This window comes from Oratosquilla oratoria, chromosome 6 (genome assembly GCF_046742065.1).
Source record: "Oratosquilla oratoria isolate Oo_2021 chromosome 6, ASM4674206v1, whole genome shotgun sequence".
Taxonomy (NCBI): Eukaryota; Metazoa; Arthropoda; class Malacostraca; order Stomatopoda; family Squillidae; genus Oratosquilla; species Oratosquilla oratoria.
The window spans coordinates 84,528,920-84,551,152 of NC_134782.1; positions in this window are offsets into that span (position 1 = coordinate 84,528,920).

Consider the following 22,233-nt stretch of genomic DNA (forward strand, 5'->3'; position numbering starts at 1 on the left):
TGAACTGGTTGTTAGTGCAATGGGTGGAGAGAATATGGAACCTTGCAAAGCTGTATTGAATGGTAGTTTCCGCGTTTTGCTAAATCTTGATGTCTATATTGAAGAAGCTGATATTCGTTTGATTTTGCACACGCTTGATGCTGTCAAATCTGGATCAAAGAGGGTTGTGCTCCTCTCGAATGACACTGATGTTGTAGTTCTGGGGCTGTATTACTGAAAATTGTTCAAAGAACATGGGCTGATTGAGTTCTGGATACGCCTTTGTGTAGGGAATACAACAAAGTATCTTCCTCTCCACACAATGGCGGAGAGGTTGGGGAAGAATTTCTGTGAGTTATCATAGACATGCACTTTTTAACTGGGTGTGATTCAACCAGTAAATTCGGCACAAAATCTGCTGGGGTGAAGGCAAATCCTGTGCAATACTTGAGTGATTTTGGCAAGGATTTGGAAGTAGATCTGGCGCTCACTGAACAGTATCTTGTGAAGGTATACATTAAGTCAGATAACTCCGATATCACTTGTACCATCACAGTTATAAAACCATTTTGGACCTTCCTCCTACCAGCCGAGCATTGCATGGTCATATCATGAGGGCATTGTATGGTTCTTATCTTCAAATGCATTGTCTTGACCATTCCCAGGTGTCTATAGACCCAACCAAATTTGGTTACCTCAGAGAAGGTAACATATTGGTGCCAGACAAGATGGTGGTTCTTCTGCCAGAGGATTTTCCGCACCCATGTAAATGCCAATCATGCGCCACGAAGAAAATTGGGGTTGCAATGTTGTGAATACTGCAACTGTGTCATAAACAATGGCTCTAAGAACCCATTGTAGATATGTTAGAGGATCTGTATCTAGGTATCTGAACAAGACCTGTGGATGAAACGAAACAGTAAAAAAAAAACATACATATATTAGTGTTTAAGTCAAAATTGGCATTTCAAAGTTCTCTAAGATAGGATACAAAGCATGGAAAACATGAAAGTTTATTTTAACACTTTAATTATTGTTTGATTTGTCAACTTTGTCACTTATTTGTTTCACTAGACTGACTTAATAATTTTCAGCGTTTTTGGCCAAAATATTGATTTTTCCAAATTTTGGCCAATTTTGAGTTAGACACCAAGCGTTTAATTGTTACCATATTTTCTCCACTGTTGATTTAAAAAACTTACCCATGACCTGAGTTAGAAATAAGAGAAATATGAAGAATAAACTATCATTTTTTCCTATACCATGGTATCATTTTGTGTTTGGAGGCCCAGATTTTAAGCAGGTGACGTTTTACGTCATAGTTTGACCTCTGGTGACCTCTAGTCTTGACCAATTGTAATGATCTACCCATTATTATAAAGCTGATACTTAGTGAATTCAAATGAGTGGTCATTCATTAAATTTCATTGAAAACTGACCGTTCCAGGTCAAATTGATTTCCCCCTACCCCAGATTTTGGTCATTATTCCGAAAGCCGACGCCCATCATAAGTCCTCAAATATCTACCCTGCTGCCAGTCAGCTGAGCGTCCACCTTAATTTTTTCAGATGTCTGAGGTGACCCTCAGACCAGATCAAGAGAGAAACTGAGTGGCACTCTTCTGCATGCAAATGACCCCTGGCTCCAGGAGTAATTCCCTGAGAGGGACTAATCTAAGGGTATTCCAAGATAAGTTACCTCTTGTTTTGACTCCAGAACATTATCCCCACATCTGACCTGTACATCGCGGTGTTTCCTGAGGTTGGGGTTTGATGCGAAGACAACACTTTCTGTTTTACCAAGGTGTAAGTACAGCCTGTTATCTATGAGCTTGTCCTGGACTGATGACAGTTCAACACTCAGGGTCTCCTCTACTTCAACTGGGTCCCTGCCTGAGACGGCTGCGTTTCCACCAAGCGAGTCTCGTCTCGTCAAGCCAAGGCGAGTCATTTGACGCGCGCTGACTTGACGAAACCTCGTTCCCACCGACATCGTCAATCCTCGTCAAGTCAATGCGAAATTCATACGAGTTACTGCTCAGTAGTGCTGGGCAAATACCGCTAATCTCAGTACCGGAATTACCGGTAAACAACAATGCCGTTACCGGAATTACCGGTATTTTACCGGTAAAAGACTCGTGAGGTAGTAGTCGCCTTTATGACTTAAATCTTTAAACAAATTTCATCCTACTATGGTGTGTAGTCACAACCCCATTGCATATTCTGTATATTGAAATAAAGTAAAAATTTCGATAGCCAGTTCTATTTTGTTTACGATATTGTGTTTATGGAGATATCTGGCAACTCCTCCCACCAATCGGAAGCAAGCTATGATTCTCAACAGTAAACACATGATTTTGAATTTTATAGATATCAGTGCGTTATCAAAGTTAGAGGTAGAAGCATGCCGCCTATCTACAGTATCCAGCCTCCCAGTTTAACTGTCTCTCCTGAAAAATCAATGTTTTCGTCCTTTAATAAGCTATATGTCTGGTTCTATTTTACATATTATTTTGATTGTTATGTCATTGTAAAGGGAAAAAGTCATACTTTAATTGGTGCTACTTTAGTATGCTATCTACCGCGCAAGTGAGTGAAAGGAGGGTGTCTGAGGGTGGGTGTGGTGTATAAACTTTTGTCCGCCTCTGCATGCATGGGTCTATGTTTGGAAGGTGCATGTGGGAGTGGGAGTTTTGTTAATACACACACATACACATATAAAGCTTTGACTAAATTGTAATAAATGTTTTCTTAAAAACTAACCTAAACTGACTAATTTGTAATAGATGTTTTCCTAAAAACTGCTTTTAATGTTCCCTTGTTTTAATACTTATTTCATACAAATTAGCCCAGCACGTGATCCAAAGACCAAGGTGAATACTCAAGGATATATTAGATTTCATTGTTAGCACATTTTTCATTTATTTCCTCAATTATCTTTTCATAAAAATTAGTTCATATTCTTATTTAGAAACAGAAGCATATTGGCATTTTCATCACTAGCATATATATATATATATATATATATATATATATATATATATATATATATATATATAGAATTATATATACAGATATATATACATATATATATATACATATATGAGTCTTCATTTGGCGACGCGGAATTTTTCGATGAAACTTTCACAATTAATATAATTTCGTATGCTGATCACAGAAATAACATTAATTCTATTGAGAAATTGACAAAAATGCAAAGAAAAAAAAAAAAAAAAAAAAAAAACGGTTTTAATGGTAAAATAATTACCGAGACCTTAGCGGTACATATTTGCTTAATGGTAAAAGTTTAACCAGTAAAATTAGCGGTACAGTAGGCCGTCAGTATTGTCACTCAGTACCATCAAGCCGAGACGTACTTACCGCTCTCTGAGTGTTATGGTATAGCTTATCGGTTAACGGAGCCTTAACGGTAGCAGAATTTTTGCTGGTAAGCTACCGTCAAGGTTGTTACCGATAAAACCCGTAACTATCGGTAGCTGCCCACCACTACCGTCAGTACCGTCACTCAGTACCACCAAGCCGAGACGTGCTTACCGCTCTCCGAGTGTTATGGTATAGCTTATCGGTTAACGGAACCTTAACGGTAGCAGAATTTTTGCCGGTAAGCTACCGTTAAGGTTGTTACCGATAAAACCGGTAGCTGCCCACCACTACTGCTCAGTTTCCCGCCAGATTTCAAATAAGATGGACGTACAACCGCTTGCTGCAGCAGCTGCTGTGTTATAGCTTCGTTGTTGCAGACTCAAGAACAGAAAATCGATCTGGATCCATGAACTAAATGCCAAAAGACCAGTTTATGGAAGCTTCAGTCATTTATTCCCTGATCTGGTGAATCATCCAGATAAATTCTACAACTTCTTCAGGATGACTCATGAAAACTTCAAGAAGCTGGTGGACATGACTGGACCTTCCATAATGAAAAGAAACACTAATTACAGACGTGCAATTGGGGTTGAAGAAAGAATGGCAATTTTCATAAGGTAAGAAGTATTTTATTGAAAATTCTAATAATTACAAATACCACTCATGAGTCGGGCAATAGTTCCTGCTGGTACGTGATAGGTATAACTCAAAAAAGATAAAAGTTACTTCTCAGAGGGTAGTATACTTCGAACTAGAATACTCCGAGTCTACATAATTGGATGCAGATGATGATGGTCTGAATGAATGATTCTGGTCAGTCCAATAGCCATACTGGTCAGTGGTGGCGGGTTTAAACATCTTTCTACGAAAAATATCATATATTTCAATCCTGATATCAATGTGGTCAGATGGTGACATTTTCTTCATCATGGTTAGTAAGCTCAAGAGATACTGCCGATCTGGGTCATTCTGTGAAGACACTTCTCTCATCTGTTTCAGTTCATTTAAGAATCGCACATCCATCTCATCTTCACTGTTTCTGCTGCGGTTTTTTGGTGAAACGAGGCTTTGGTGTAGGAAGAACAGGCATTACAGTATTGAGGTCATTACAAACTTGAGTTGCAGTAGCAATTGTACATTTGTCATATTCGCAAAGTTCATTATTTACCTAATTAAGAAACGTGAAGGAAATGGTTATCTGACACTTGTTTTGAAGGAACAGTTTAAGGTTACATTATAGGCTACGAATATTATAGGAATATAAGTCAGCCAAAGTAGCAACCTCCCTCCACAGAGCAGCTATGGCATCACGATCTCGGTGCCTGGAATCACTTGCATCATATATAGCAGGTCGCTCTTGAACTAGGTTTACCAGGAGTTCCACTTTCATGATGTTCACACTAGCGCTGACGAGCCGTGACTGATAAAAAAATGGGTCCAGCCCTATCTGTGACGAGACGCAACGTGACGCGACGAGATGAGACGTGACGAGACTCGCTTGGTGGAAATGGCGTCTCGTCAAATCCATAGAAATCAAATGTGAACTGAGGTGGCGATTCATGACGCGCCTCGACTCGCATTGACTTGACGGGACGAGACTCGCTTGGTGGAAACGCACCCTTAGTGCGGAGTCGTCTGCATATAGCAGTAACTTACAGTTCACCACACCTGGCATGTCGTTGATATAGACCAGGAACAGAAGCGGTCCTAGAATTGAACCTTGTGGTACACCATAAGTTATCTCTCTTTCACCTGAGCAGGCTCCATTTACCTGTACAAATTGTTTGCGACCTGCAAGGTAGGACTTGAACCAGCCAATATTCGTCACTCCTAATGCCTGATTTTTTTTTTTTTTAAATAAAATATCATGGTCCACTGTGTCAAATCCCTTTTGTAGATCCAACAAAACTAAACCCGTATAGTTACCTCTGTCGCATTCCTGTTTTATCAGATCGTAAAGGTATATTAAGCTAGTGTCTGTTGAGTAATTCTATCTAAATCCAGATTGCATGGCGTATAGTAGATTACGTTCCCTGAGGTAGGTATCTGATTGTATACGATACGTTCCAAAACGTTGGAAATAATACCTAGAATTGAAACAGGCTTGTAGTTTCCAGCCTCAGTTTTTTGCGTTTTTCAGGGCATTAATAATATAAACTCGACTGACAAGGTCTGGATGTGGCAAAAAGACACTGGGTATGAAGGATCTACAACTTAGTATTTCCCAGATGTTCGAGATGGGTCTTACTGAGGGTGTTATAAGAAATCTGTTTTAAATATAATGGAATTAGAATCCGATAAAGCAAATGCCAGCCGCCCTGTGTGCACGACATGCAGATATGAGGAAGATTATTAGAGAGGATGTTAATGAAATAAGAGAAAAGAGAAGGTTTACTCACCATGACTCATTTCAAAATAAAATCGAAGAGCATTTGTGGGCGCGTTACCGCCGGACAAGTAGTGCGTTACCGAAAAAATTGGGGTGCATTTCCGTCAATGCGTTATCGATTTTAATTTCCTTAGTATATATATACACATACGAAATAACGCGGACTGCTCTAAGGAAACTAAAATCGGTAACACATTGACGGAAATGCACCACAGATTTTTCGGTAACGCACTACCTGTCGGACGGTAACGCGCCCAGCTCTGTTATAGAGATCTATCACTTGGTCATGGGAGAGGGGCCAGCCATACCTGGATACACTCTGTTTAGAAATGGCTGTCTCTATATTAGAATTTATATATGGACGGGTCATATTTATAAGGTTTTCTATGTACAATAGGAGTCCATCTTTCATCATTAAATTTGTATGTTCTTCTTGTCTATCGCCCACCGTCATATAACTTTCATGAAAATGTCCTACTTAGTAACTATTTAACTGACTTTTGCAATGGTGTGTGTATTAAGTGGTTCCATTTTCAAAACGCCAATAAGATGATCGAAGCATTTAAACTATCAACGATAGCTCAAAATGAACAAAAATTAAAATGCTCACAAGTAGACGACAAATATTTTCGACAAAAAGTTCCTCAAAAACTACTTTTGAGATAAGATATTGTTTTAAAAGTGCGTAAAAAAGATAACACTGCGAAAGAATAAATGCAAATTAGTATATAGGCATGGTGGTTACCATTTAATTTTATTCACATTCACTTTCAGGAAAATCTACACACTCCCAAACTCCATCACCATCTGTTTCAGTACATCCTCAAGGCCCAAATACACTGTCAATCATGATCGTACAATCTAAGTGGTTGTGCATGCATATCCTTATTTAGTGAGTAGGTGTGATTGACTGTTTGCGCAGATGACTGAGTAGTGTTTGTCCAGTCATAGTAGTTACATCATTATGACAGTAGCGATGATTGCGCCAACAGCTGTTTTTTCTTTGGTGCCATGGAGAGTGTACGGGAATTTCAAGATCTTTGGAGGGAGTTTATTCAACTTTATAGAAATTTTCCTGCTTTGTGGAAAATTAAAAGCGATGATTATAATATTTCTTTGTCGCGGCTCGTGCCGCTTAAATTCTTCTTATCGGCTTAAGAAACCTGCACAGCGAAGCTATAGCGATAATCCCATACCACACTCCTGGTCATATGGCCATTTCCCGAAGGTTGAGTGTGGTTTGAATTTTCCGCCAAAATCATCGGAAATTTAAAATTCCCGGCTCTGTGCAGGCATGCGCATTGTCGACCCCACCTCCCCCTCCCTATCCCCTCCCTTCTTACCCGGCTAGCTCGAGCCGGACGTCGCGTCACTTCAATGAGAAATGAAGGCTTCGCCTGTGGGAGGAGGGAGGGACCCTAAATCTGTGCAGGTTTCTTAAGCCGATAAGAAGAATTTAAGCGGCACGAGCCGCGACAAAGAAATATTATCGGCTGAAAGAAACCTGCACAGCGAAGCTATGCATGAGACGAGGACAGGTGGGAGGAGAGGTGAAGCCTGAATCAAACCGTTATTACGTGTGTCTTTCCTATGGGAGACTTATTCATTTTATCACTCAGTAGAGGGGAGACAGAAACGTCAAGTACCCACGCTGAAGAATGTGACATGCACAACATTGCACTGTTCACACAATGCGTAAATTGTACGAAATTTGTATCCTGTTCAACGGTTCCTGGCCCCTCCCCACTCCTCGGTCGCCCTTTGCCCCCTCCACTTTTTTGAGATGAGAGGGGTGGAGCCGTTTCCATGGCGACACATGGGACAGGGGCGACCGAGTGGTAGAGACACCGTGTCCCCAAGGGAGTCGTCGATGTCCAGTCCCTAGGTCCCGCACCCGCTCCACAGAGTGGGTGCGGAGAAACTCCAGCGACCGGCGTAGGGCCCCCGACCGAAGCCAGGGACGCAACAACCTGTGGAGTGCTGAGGGTATCGGCCCGGGCAGGTCACGCGGGAGAAGCAGTATGCTCCTGTCGACCTCCCGTACCAGCCGTCGGCGCCCCAAGCGGCTCAGTGGAAGGGCCGGGGTCGCGAAGTTGAGGCCCCCCCCCCCGCCACCGAAGGAGGGAGGACGTGTGAGAGAAGCACGCTCTTTTGGCGCAGGGGAGCACCCGAAGGACGCTGACTGTGTCCCACTCAATCCCGAGCCAATAAAGTCTCTGGGTGGGAGCAAGGGCAGACCCGTCCCAGTCCACCCCGAACTCCACGTCCGCCAACACCCTCAGAGCCACTGAGATGTCGGCCGATGCACCCTCCCCGGTGGGCAAATGCATCAACTAGCCGTCTAGGAACATGAGTGTGGAGACGCTTGCTTCCGTCCAACGTACGCCTACCACTCTCACTAGTTTCGTGAAGATCCTCGGGGTAAGCGAGAAACCGAAAGGGAGTATGCGAGGCCAAGTTCGTTTCCGAGCGACCTCGTCCGTGGGCGTTAGTCAAGAGGCTTCGTCCTGGGTGAAGACGTTCCCTGAGCGTCTCCCACGAAGACGGGCCTGGACCCTCGGTATGTATCCAACTCACCCCAAGTCTTCCCGCGGGAAGTTCTCGAAGCCCGTGGCGAGCGTCTTCATCCAATAGTGTGCTATGGCAATTTGTGACGTCTCATCCCCCACAAGCGGACTTCTATATGTTTAATACCTAGTGACATCATGTGATTATACTGTGACGTCACCGGATTGATCATGGCGCCATAGGATCGTCTCGTGACGTCACAGGGACACAAATTGACGTCATAGGACTACATGGTGACGTCAATTTATCACAATGACGTCATCTTATCATACCGTGACATCACTGAGTCACAGTGAGCGTTGAAATAAATTTTGACATGGTAAAATTCTGGACCATCATGACTGTAGATTAAATTAAGTTGAATAGGAAAAGTCATGTTCATTTCGACCTAAGTCACAGTGAGCGTCGAAATTAATTTTAACATGGTAAAATTCTCGACCATCATGACTGTAGATTAAATTAAGTTGAATAGGAAAAGTCATGTTCATGTTGACCTGAGTCACAGTGGGCGTTGAATTAGTTTAACATGGTAAAATTCTTGACCATCATGACTACAGGATGAATAGGAAAAGTCATGGTCATTTCGACCTAAGTCACAGTGAGCGTCGAAATTAATTTTAACATGGTAAAATTCTCGACCATCATGACTGTAGATTAAATTAAGTTGAATAGGAAAAGTCATGTTCATGTCGACCTGAGTCACAGTGGGCGTTGAATTAGTTTAACATGGTAAAATTCTTGACCATCATGACTACAGATTAGCTTAAGTTTAATAGGAAAAGTCATGGTCATTTCGACCTAAGTCACAGTGAGCGTCGAAATCAATTTTAACATGGTAAAATTCTCGACCATCATGACTGTAGATTAGCTCAAGTTAAATAGGAAAAGTCATGTCCATTTCCACCTGAGTCACGGTGAGCGTCGAAATTAATTTTAACATGGTAAAATTCTCGACCATCATGACTGTAGATTAGCTCAAGTTGAATAGGAAAAGTCATGGTCATTTCGACCTGAGTCACAGTGAGCGTTGAAATTAATTTCAACATGGTAAAGTTCTTGACCATCATGACTATAGATTAGCTTAAGTTGAATAGGAGAAGTCATGTCCATTTCGACCTGTTTTTTTTTTTTTTTTTTAAGAAACCTGGAAGGAGGGTGGTGCCGTGAGGCGTTAGAAGACCATTGAAGCTCGGAGGTATGGGGCTGCCGAGGCCTGATGATCCTCGGGGAGCCACCCTCCGTATCATAAGACACGTCCCCTTGTCCTCCAAGAGGCCCGGGTTCTTACCACGGACGACTTGAGGACGTATGGGGAACGGAGTACGAGTGGAAAAGGTCAAAGTCTACGCCTAGGGCCTGACAAAGAAAGTTATAAGGCGTTAAAGGACCATTATTGGTCGAAGGTATGGGGCTGCCGAGGCCTGATGACCCTCGGGGCGTCACCCTCCGTATCATAGGACACGTCCCCTTGTCCTCCGAGAGGCCCGGATTCTTACCACGTACGACTCGAAGACGTATGGGGAACGGATTACGAGTGGAAAAGGTCAAAGTCTACGCCTAGGGCCTCACAAAGGGAGCCATTAAGGCGTTAGAGGACCATTATTGGTCGGATGTATGGGGCTGCCGAGAGGCCTGATGACCCTCGGGGGCACCCCCTCCGTACCATAGGACATGTCCCCCTCTCTTCCGAGAGGCCCGGGTTCTTACCGCGGACGACCCGAAGACGTATGGGGAACGGATTACGATCGTATAAGGACAAAGTCTACGCCTAGGGCCTGACGAAGCAAGCTATGAGGCTGTTAGAGGACCATTGATGACCGGAGGTTTGGGGCTGCCGAGAGGCCTGATGACCCTGGGGGGCGCCACACTCCGTACCATAAGACACGTCCCCCTGTCTTCAAAGAGGCCCGGGTTCTTACCACGGACGGCCTGGAGACGGGGACGTATTGCGATCGTATATGGTCAAAGTCTACGCCTAGGGCCTGATACAAACCGTGAGGCAATAGACGACCGATGATGGTCAGAGGTATGGCGCTGCCGAGAGGCCTGATGACCCTGGGGGGCGCCACACTCCGTACCATAAGACACGTCCCCCCCGTCTTCAAAGAGGCCCGGGTTCTTACCACGGACGGCCTGGAGACGGGGACGTATTGCGATCGTATATGGTCAAAGTCTACGCCTAGGGCCTGAAACAAACCGTGAGGCAATAGAGGACCGATGATGGTCGGAGGTATGGCGCTGCCGAGAGGCCTGATGACCCTGGGGGGCGCCACCCTCCGTACCATAAGACACGTCCCCCTGTCTTCCGAGAGGCCCGGGTTCTTACCACGGACGGCCTGAAGACGGGGACGGATTGCGATCGTATATGGTCAAAGTCTACGCCTAGGTCCTGATACAAACCGTGAGGCAATAGACGACCGATGATGGTCAGAGGTATGGCGCTGCCGAGAGGCCTGATGACCCTGGGGGGCGCCACACTCCGTACCATAAGACACGTCCCCTGTCCTCCGAGAGGACCCGGGTTGTTTACCAGGGACGGCTCGAAGACGGGGACGGATTGTGCTCGTATAAAATCAAAGTCGAAGAATGAGACAAACCAGCAGCCAAGCGGAAAGCGATAAAACTAACAGACGATTAACCAGCAGGAAACGGGACCGCCTGCTCCCATGTGGGCAGCGAGTTAACCACTCGGTTCCGTTTCCGCGATCTAAGTGACGCGACGTCCGGCTCGAGCTAGCCGGGTAAGAAGGGAGGGGATAGGGAGGGGGAGGTGGGGTCGACAATGCGCATGCCTGCACAGAGCCGGGAATTTTAAATTTCCGATGATTTTGGCGGAAAATTCAAACCACACTCAACCTTCGGGAAATGGCCATATGACCAGGAGTGTGGTATGGGATTATCGCTATAGCTTCGCTGTGCAGGTTTCTTTCAGCCGATAAGAACAGGCTTTTGAAAAGTGAATGTTATGTCAAATTGATAGGAAAATTGCAATAGATAGACCCTAGTGCCACACGATCCACGGTAACCATGAACATATGTTCTTTACGTTCGAACTATTGAAGGGAACTGAAGAAGGTATTATTAAACAGTATGAAGTCAGGTGCTGGAGTAGATGATATCTATACGCCTTCATTGTGGTATTTGGTGATGATGTGAATGAATACGGCATTTAGTAGTCTATTATCAACAAATATTTTGGTGTTATTTGCACTTTATTCAACCTACCTTTATATACTTCTTTAATACACTGCAGATAGCACTAAAAGTTTCCATGATGATACGACCAAGGCTTTGTGGAGAGATAGTTGTGGTAAACATTAGTTCCTGAAATGTTTGTCCAGTAGCCAGGAATCGTAAAGTACTAGAAAGCCTTTCACATGCTGAAATGAAATCTCTGAGCTTGGTATCCATTTTTTCTATGAGGGGCGTAGTCTTCTTCAGCAAATCTATAAATGAATTTCTGTCCATGCGTAGATAATTTTCGTAATCATCAGGGGCAGAGAGGAGCAACTCTCATCCAAATCATTCTTTCCTTACTTTACTCTCCTCCTCAACGTCTAAAGCCAGAATAATGGCTATGCACGCTGCCTCTTTGCTCATCTTCACGCCACAAGCTTTAGGGGTCAACTAATTGCACAATCATGTTAGTAATGTAGGGTTCAAACACTGTTTTCGCAATCTCGAAGATTGTACGATCAGACTTGGCCACTAGCGCAGTGTCATATGAAAAAAACCACTAGTTCACCTTCCACTCTCCCCTTCTCAGACGCTCTTGACCCTCCCTACTCCGGAACAAGCTCGGTAGCCATTGTGTACGGACCTACTTCCAAGTGCACCACAGTTTTTCGTTAATTGTGAAGGCTCTGCTGAGCCACCCTCACACCTAATAGTGCTGAAACTTACTGTGACTTAAAGGGAACGGGGAGTGATAGAATAAACAGATAACATAATGATATTAGGCAAAAATTGAGGAAAACATTAATCATACCCACCCCCCTTCCGAAAATCTCGGACCCGCGCATGCGCAGTACAAGGTGTGACGTCATGGGTACATCACACACCCATTGATGTAACGGAAAATCACAGTAAGACCCAGTGAATAACTAGTGCCATTTCATATTTTGGTGTTTGAACATAATCTCTGTAGCTTTGAAAATTGAACGCCGTGACGGGTACCCGTGACGGTACTGACCACTGTTGCGCATGCGCTCTGCGTTCTTGTGACGTCATGACCCGTCATCATTACCCCCCTGCTAAGTGTTGACGCCATCGCCTGTACCCCTGCGTCATGGATTACATTGGACCCGCCACCCTTGCTGATCTACAGATGGATTTAGCCCTCAGTGAGGAGGAGGAGGAGGATACAAACATTGAACACTGGCCACCCTTGATGCCATCGTCAAATCAATATAGTCCTGTCTCAATAGTTCCGTCCACATCCGACGGATCCCGTCAAGCCTACGTCGCTGCCACGTCTGACAAGCGGCATATGGATGGCAACTCTGACAACGGTAGTGACATACGCGCTCCTGCTGCCAAGACACCCAAACCCGCACCGATCCCTAATTCACCCAGGAACAACAAAAAATCGTCCCCCTCTTTAACACTACCACCTTGGCAGCATGCTGCTGCTCCTAAACCTGCACTTTCAGCTTTTGCTCCCCGTGCGGATTACATAAAGCTTGCCTTCAGAGAAAATCCATCCGTAGAAACGAAGCTTCGTTGGCTTGCTGAAGTAAGTAAAACATTTCAACTCCAAAGAGATCTCGCCGAGGTTAAGATGGCTGCTGTATCGTCTCGGTACGTATATATCGCACGGTGCCGCCAAGACATCGTCGAGCGAGTAACTGCAGGTGAATTTCTTTCTCTCATCCTTGATGTACAAGACTCCCCGGAGAGACCACGAAGATATCCAAATTATTTGATAACTCGGTACCCTAACGACGTGGATCCCTCCCTCTCACTGGAACTCTCTGGTGTTCACTCTGCCCGCCGTGATCGCCAAAATGGCGTTCCTATTAATAGTATAGTTGTGTCTTGGAACCTGACCGACCCGCCTCCTACCACTCTCTCCTTCAGTTTTCTCCCCTGCCTTCCTGACTGTAAAATACTCAAAATTAAGGACGACACACCTACGTGTTACCGATGTTGGCAGGTCGGTCATATATCTCGCTATTGCCATGCAGCAGAGAAGTGTACATGGTGTGCTAATACCCACGATTCCCGTACCTGCCTTCACCGCTCCCCACTACCACCTCCTGACTCTACTTTGGCCGTCGGTACCTCACACCCACCCAGCCAGCCTGCACCTACCAACATCCACTGGAAGTACCCTCGATGTAACAAGCAAGGAGTAAATGTCTGGCACGGTTGTGCCAGACGCCCTGTGACGCAATCAGCCCCGCCTCCCCCCCACCACCGTCCATCTCCACACCAAATATACCTATTGTCCCTGCTTCGTCTGCTACGTCGAAGTCTGACCAGATCCTTGAACTACGTAAGGCTGTCGCTGCCCTCATGTCTCGCTGCAATTCCCTAGAAGAACGGTATGATACATTTGAAACACGTATAATTGATCTCGCCACCAAACAAGACTCCACAGATACAATACTCACTACTCTTGTTGAGGGCCAGAAGGCAATGATTGCCACTGTTTCCTCAATTGATGCTAAATTTAAGGCTCTCTCTTCCCACTTAGATACGACAAATCAGAAACCATTACCTCGTCCCCCCCCCCATCAAATGGAGTACAACACGCTAGTCTACGCCCTACCGCCACCTCCACCCACAGCTCTCGCAAAGTCAAAGGGAACCTTCAATAGTTATATGGAGCTTCGTGTCATTTCCTAGAATGCCTGCGGTATAAGGGTACATGAGACTTGCAGCTCTAAAGGGATATATTTATAAGAACAACCCTACTGTCATCTTTATTCAGGAAGCCTTTGTGGGACCTTTGCTTGGAGAGAGACAGGCTCCTACACTCTCTGGATACGTCTCTTATGTCCACCCAGTCAGAAACGGGCTCATAACATATGTGCATTCCTCGATACCACACCAGCTTCTCCGTACCTCGATCGATGCAAACATGACCTATCAACTCTTGGAGGTAGCAATAGGATATGACAAGTTACGTTTGTGTAATGTCTACTCAGCCCCGGGAAGAATAAACTTGGCTGCCTTGCCCTTACCTACGCTGCGTGGTGTTATCTACATGGGGGACTTTAATGCCCCCCATCCTGACCTGGGTGATACTTCTCCAACCCCTAACCGGAATGGACCTCGACTTTTGGATTACGTTCGACGATACAGACTCACGCGCTGGGATACTGGTGGTGCCACACACTCCCTAGGAGGTACTCTGGACTACATATTCACATCAGGACTTGTAGCATCACGTGTCAAGTGCTTCTCCATCCCCGTGCTCTTCTCTGACCACATTGCCCTCGGCCTCCATTACACAGTACCTGCTACACCCTTCTCCTCTTATGCCCGCACCTGTATCCGGATACCTCCCAAATACTGTCCGACGTACATCTCCTACATGACCACTCTGCTTCCTACTTTCAACATTCATTCCCCTGATGAGTTATATTCCTCACTGGTGAAATCAACCCACAACTTTTACACCCGATATGTCACCAGACCTCATCTCACCCGTAGTCCTCGGCCTCGCACAGGGTCACTTGATGACCGTGTACTTCAGGCAGAGAGGAAGGCGATGGAACATGGCCTTACCTTCCAAAGACAACCATCTCCTGCCCATCTTCAACAATATCAGACGTCACGTGACGAATTGATAGGTCTACAACAGTGTGCCCAAATTGACTCGTGGCATGCCCTTACTGACAGCATCAATCATCTTACCAGCGTAGGAACTATGTTGCACAAAATCAACAAAGTTGTAAAGAAACGACCCCGCACTGCACTCCATCATAGTCCGATGGAATATGCCCAGACACTATTTGACACCTGGTCTACACAATCAAGCCTTGATAACCTCCCAACATCTGTTCAAGATGCCCTTTCTTCCCAGGCGAACCTTCGTACTCTCCGTTTGGTAGATGCTCTGTTGCAGTTAGATAAAGAGGATGACGTACCCATCACACCACAAGAGCTTCAGCGTGCCCTCACTCGAGGTACGGCGACAGCTCCTGGTGAAGATGGGATCACATACTCTGTCTTACGTCTTCTCCACAAGATCCCAGATAACCCACTCTTACAACTTTTTAATATGTGCTTTCAGAGGGGTTACGTACCCAGCGCCTGGACCTCCAGTATTATAGTGCCCATACCTAAACCCGGCACTGATAAATTTCGTCCCATCTCCCTAACCTCGTGCTTCAGCAAGGTGCTTGAAAGAATATTCCTCAGCCGTCTGATATTTCTTCTCCAGTCCAAGCTTTCACCGCGACTGTATGGTTTCCTGCCCCAGCGAGGGCCACACCACTGCCTTCTCGACCTCTACACCCGCCTCTCACCCACCAGTGTTGTCGCATTCATCGATCTCAAGAGTGCCTTTGATATTGCAAACAGGGACATCATACTTGATCAGCTCATGACTTTTGGTATCAAGGGTAACTTGTTGAGATGGATAAGAAGCTACCTTGGCAACAGAACTGCTCAAGTCCTTTTTAGGGGCGCGTGCAGTACCTCCAGAAATTTTTACTTAGGTACTCCACAAGGTGGCGTTCTCAGTCCTTTTCTCTTCAATGTCCTAGTTCACCGCCGCCTTTCTCTACTACCTGACATCCCTGGCACTACAATCACGTGTTATGCTGATGACATTTGCATACACTCCGACTCACCCCAGAATCTTCAGGTCCTCCTTCACTCATTCTATGCTTCATCAGCTGCTTGTGGCCTCATAATTTCACCCGACAAGAGTAGGATATTCTCTACACGCAACACTCGAACATTGCCGGTCTTTACCGTGGGAGGGAAAGTTGTAACACACTGCACACAGTACACTTACCTAGGTGCCCCCGTGCGTGTCACCCCAACCATACCCGCACGGCAACGTATCCATCCAATCGTTAAAGACCTGCTGGATAGATTGGAACGACGATTCATCCCTGTCAAGTGGCTTGCCAACAACGTGAAAGGAGTTTCTATCCCTGTCGCTAGGACCATCTACATATTGTTCCTACGATCAGTAATTGACTACCTCTCTCCTGCGCTCTGTCAGCTCCCTAAGACAGCACTGCAACCCCTTGATAAGTTTCAAACAGTCATGCGATTTATCCTGGGCTGTCCTGCCTCCACCAGAATAGTCAACATGCTGGGTGAGCTTAACTTGACCCCACTTGTTGACAGGATATACGCTAATGTCACTTTAGCATCAAGTGTCTACGTTCTCCCCATCTGGCTCCTCACAACTCCAACGTCATCCTGGCGGTACTCAACCCTGATATGCCTCAGCCTCACCTTCGGCCGGGTGGACGTAACTTTATCCGTGCCGTGTGTGCTGACTTCCAGAGATTGACCATTGATGTTCCGGCTGCTGAGGTTGTACCTGAATTGCCACCCTGGTGAGAACCTCTCCCTCTCGTCTCCTTTACTCCCACGTCTAAAACGACCCATCCTCTTCTCCGGAAACAGTTGGCCCTAGAGACCATCGCCTGTGTGTCTGCCTCAGTTCCCACGGCACACCATCTCTACGTTGACGGCTCAATGCAGGTGGACGGGAGTGCTGCGTGTGCTATGCTCTCCCCCACTCTGGAGCCACGAGGGGGAGATGGGTGGATTGGCCGTCGCTTGCCCGACACATAAAGTTCCACGTACTGTGAACTAAATGGACTGTTAGATGCTGTTACCCTCCTTACTGAGAGACGTTTAAATGGGGTAATCATCTGCGACTAAGTCTGCCCTTCACGCCCTTTCCTCTCCAAGACCTGCTGATGACCATATAGTGCGAGATATATTGTGTCGATTAGCCTATGCCCATGATAATACATTGGCTGTGTCCTTTTTATGGGTGCCATCTCATGTAGGCATCGCGGGTAACGATACTGTGGACAGTCTCGCAAAGGCTGCGTATGCTCTCGAATTACCAGTGATACGCACCCCGCCCTCCTTACGTTATTACAAAACTATCCTGTTTTCAGCCATGCATACCCTAACAGTGAATCGTAGAAACACCGAGCGAGCTCACAGTGTCTCCATACAGCACTATGATAACCTCATTGACACCTCACACAAATATCGTCGCCACGGACTACTGATCCGTAGACACAATATAGTGAGTGCTAGACTCCGGCTGGGTTACCGACCAGTGTGGCAGGTCTCCCAGACTGAGGATGTGCCTCACTACTCCACCTTCAAGCTGTGTCACCTCGCCAACGCCAACACACTTGAACATTATTGTCTCGCATGTCCCACAGTGAAAGAATTACTACCACAGGGGCAAGATATAATTTATGTTTGTAAATATCTCTTACAGAATGAAAATTTGGAAGTACTTCTCATGAGATTTCCACATTTCAATTCTACTATGTCCCGCGCAACATGTTTCTTTCTGTAACTCCATAAGTTTATATTTTGTTTACCACCACTGAGCGTAGTATTTTACTAACTATTCATATTTCCAATGCATACAACATTCTAGTATTGTATCTTAGTGGTGCAGCGTATATTTATGTAATTAAATACTATTAAAATTACATAAGGATTATATAATTACTATATTGTATATGTGTTATGTATGTGAATATATACTATACATCATATATATGTATGGCATGTGTACTATGTATGTTTATCTACAAATATCTCTTACGACTTACAGAATAATTTGGATTCATTCCTCATGAGATTTCCATATCTTGGTGATTATTGATTTATTTAGATTCCAATATGTCCTGCGCGACATTCATCTCTCTGTAACTACTTCAGTTTGTAAATTGCTTGCCGCCATTAGGCGTAATAAATTTATCAAATCAATTTCCCCTTCTCTCACTCACTCCTGCCTGGCGCCCTTATATTTACCTACCTTGCCATTCCATTTATATACATGTAATTTTAGAGGGATGAATATATGAACGGCATTCGGCAAGGTGTTAATTGAGTGTTATGTGAGGAACAGATGGACCAGTTGAATAAGAGTAGTGTGGGTTTAGGAAAGAAGGGCGTGTGAATCAAAGTTTTGTAGCGAGGCACCCATGAGAGTTTTTAGCAAGGTTAAGGACGTCTTTTGCATAATTGTTTAACTAATTAATCAAGTTAAAATAGTTTACTTCACAGCTACCTCTTTTACATTTTCACAGGCAGAGGGGAAATTTAAATGAAATGGAGCAGTTCAGATCTGTAGGTCATTGGGGAAAGACAGCAGTGGGGTATTATAGTGATAAGGGTACTTAAGATAGATCAGGGGTTTCCAAAGTGGTTGATATCGATCCCCAGGGGTCGATGAGACCATCTAAGGGGTCGACAAATAGCTAAGGGGTTGAAAGGGGGTCAGTAGATTGCTAGGGGGTCGATGAAACCATCCAAGTGGTTGAAAGGGGGTCAGTAGATTGCTAGGGGGTCGATGAAACCATCCAAGTGGTTGAAAGGGGGTCAGTAGATTGCTATGGGCTCGAAAGGCAGTCTTTAAAATTAAAGGGTTATCATGAAATGACCCTATTCTCTTCCCGTACTGAAAGAGTGAGAATAATCAACAAACCAATATCTAAACTTAAAGAAAAACCATGTCAGTTCACTCTGAGTCGAAAATTCTCCCCATCCTATGCATGTAGGGAGAATCTCACATACAACCACATCGTGAATGAACATCAAGATGACGAGTTTGTGTAATATTATTGGCTTAAATATTACTTATAGTAATATAATAAAGAATATATGATATAAATATTTATTCTAAAACGCTTATGTTTATGTATATGTGAAAGTGTCTGTATCATTATTGGAACGCCGTCGCCTTGATAAATGTTGTCATTTAGCCCTTTTATAACGGATCAAAATGGTGATGATGACACTATTGATAATTATTATTATGATTATAATACATACATACATACATATACCAAGGCTTTTTCCCCCTTCCAAGGGAGGTAGCCAAAAAGGGAAAGGCATAAAAACACTCCCACCCATTTCATCCCTAAATACACTCCACACCCCTCCCACCCTTCCTCTCATCTGAGCACCTCCTGGATGACGGGTCATCCCTGCACCCTGCCCACCGCCCTGGGTCAGAAGCAGTGTCGCAAGACACAGTACATCCACAGCGAGGCCGCTTCATTTAATCGGCGACCCCCCCTCTCCGTCCCCCTTTGCATATAAGGCGAGGACGGGGAGAAATCCCTTCGGGCTGCGTCAAAATTTACTCACACATACCTGTACTACCCCACCCCCCACTTCCCCGCCCATTCCTCCTCATGCAGTCACAACATCATCCATATACAACCATTCTCCACTCACCTCTGTCTTCCGTCCTCTCCCTTCCTTCCTCAACAGACATTCCCCTCTTCCCCAAAGCCCCCTTCACCCCATCCATCCACCTCATCCTAGGACGTCCCCTCATGTTCACTCCCTCCACATCTGCCTTCCATACCTCTTTTACTAGTCTTTCTTCACTCATTCTTTCCATGTGTCCAAACCATCCTAATATTCTTTCATCAACCCTATCTCCCAAATCCTTTTTCACCCCTGTTCTCCTCCTCACCTCCTCATTTCTCAATCTATCTAGCCTAGTAACCCCCACCATACTTCTCAGACACCTCATCTCAAACACATTCAAACTCCTTCTCTCTTCTTCTCTTATGTTCCACGTTTCTGCCCCATACAATAACAATAATAGAAATAATAATAGTAATAATAACAATAATAATAAGGATAATAACAACTATAATAATACTATTATTAGCATTAATAACAATAACAACATCAATAATAATAATAAACTGACAAAATTCGTGAATTAATAGTTTGGGGGTCTATAGAAATTCTTAAACTTTACTAGGTGGTCGATCAGCTGAAGAGTTTGGGAACCCCTGAGATAGATCAATAGGTTATTGAGTGGCAAGCGCAGTTCAGCCTTGAAAATTTTCATTAACTTTAGGCAACTATTTCAACTTAATGAATGTTATAGGTCAACAAATGTGAGCAAAGTCTATTGATATAAAATTATAAAATTAACATTACATTAGTAGACAATGAGTAGAAGAGATCTTATCAAATGTCACACTTGATGCCCAATAAGTCTTCGTCAGGTTCTTTGCTGCACGCTTGTATAGTTATAGGTGATGGTTATTCACTTATGACGATTTTTGTGTGATTTCCAACAACGGTTATATAATTTAAACCTGCAAAATCTACCAATGGCAAGAATGAAATTTCACGGTGAATTTTCGATTTTCTGTAGCAATTTCTGTGTGTGTGCATTCATCATGCATTGGATCACGTGTTGGACTCGTGATCAACAGCTATTTCCCTCCCGGAGGAGAGCTCAGAGCTCGTGTGACCTATTTATGTGTGATTCAGTGATCTTACACGCACACACCTAACTCTCCGCCCACGAGAGTTGGAGTAACGACTCGAAGCGCAGCGGTACTAAAGTTTTTCTGAACTAGGCAGGACTCGATTCAGTACTGTCGGAGCGACATTCGCAGCCTCAACCCACCCAAGATCTAAGAATATAAGGTCTAACCACTTCCGACCGAATTTCGAGGGAGTTGGCGCAGCGGGCCCGTGAACGTCACCTGGCTGTTCAAAGTGGGGTTGGCGGGTCCTATAGCTGTCAGTTGAAGCTGGTGCAGCGTATAGGAAAGACGTTGCCTTCGCTCGCACCGCTCCACGCAATTAGTTATATTCTGACAAATATTATATAAAATATATATATAAATATATATAAAATATTATAGTTCCTGTCTATATATATGAATATATGATATATAATATATATATATATATAAAATATTATAGTTCCTGTCTTCCTTGGCGTTTCACAGTTTTCTTCAGTGTTTCACAAAGAGAAAATGGACTCAGCCAAATGACGTCAGAAGCTGCGCAGAAGAATTCGAACGGTCTGACCTGTATATTTAGACCTTGAACCCACCGAGCCACCGAGTCGTACATTGCAAAGAGGTTGCATTTACCTACTTGTATTATACGGGAAGGGAGCTATACTGGTGGTGTCCCGTCTTTATATCTTTCAGCATCAAGTTTTTCCCCTTAAAATCTTGAATAGTGTTTGCACACACTGTTTCTTTGTCTAATTTGTTCCAGGTATCTATCACTGTGTGGGATTTTTTTTTTTTTTTTTTCTGTAATCTTTTTTGAGTTTCTTTTCGTGTCCTCTTGTGTTTCCATAGACCCATTTCAATAAATCATTCTTATCTAAGAGTTTCATTCCTTTTATAATTCTATTGATAGTTGGTCTCCTCTTTCCTTTCTTTGTAACAGAGTTGGTAATTCTAATTTGGACAGTCTTTGTTCAGATGTCATTTTGGAAAGAGTTGGTGCCAGTTTTGTTGTTGCACTTTGTATTCTTTCTATTCTTTTATATTCTTTTTGGTACTGGGTGTCCATAGTGTTGCTGCGTACTCGAGTTTTGGTCTTATTAGTGTAGTTATTCTTTTTAATAATTTCCTCATTCAAATAGACAAATGCCATTTTTATTGACCTCAATAAGTTGTAGGTTTCTCCAACTATTTTATTAATATGTTTGTCCGGTGTCATGTCTTTGCTGATCATCACTCCAAGGTCTTTTTCCGAGTTTACTTTTTTGACCTCTTCTTCACCAATTTTATAATCTCTCGATATTCTGTTTTTACTTTTTCCAAATTCCTTTATACTACAATTCTTGATATTGAATTTCACTTCCCACTTTTGAGTCCATTTCCAGATATTGTCCAAGTCTTGTTGTAATGAGTTGCAATTCTCCTCCGTTCTTACTTTCTTTATTATTTTTGCGTCGTT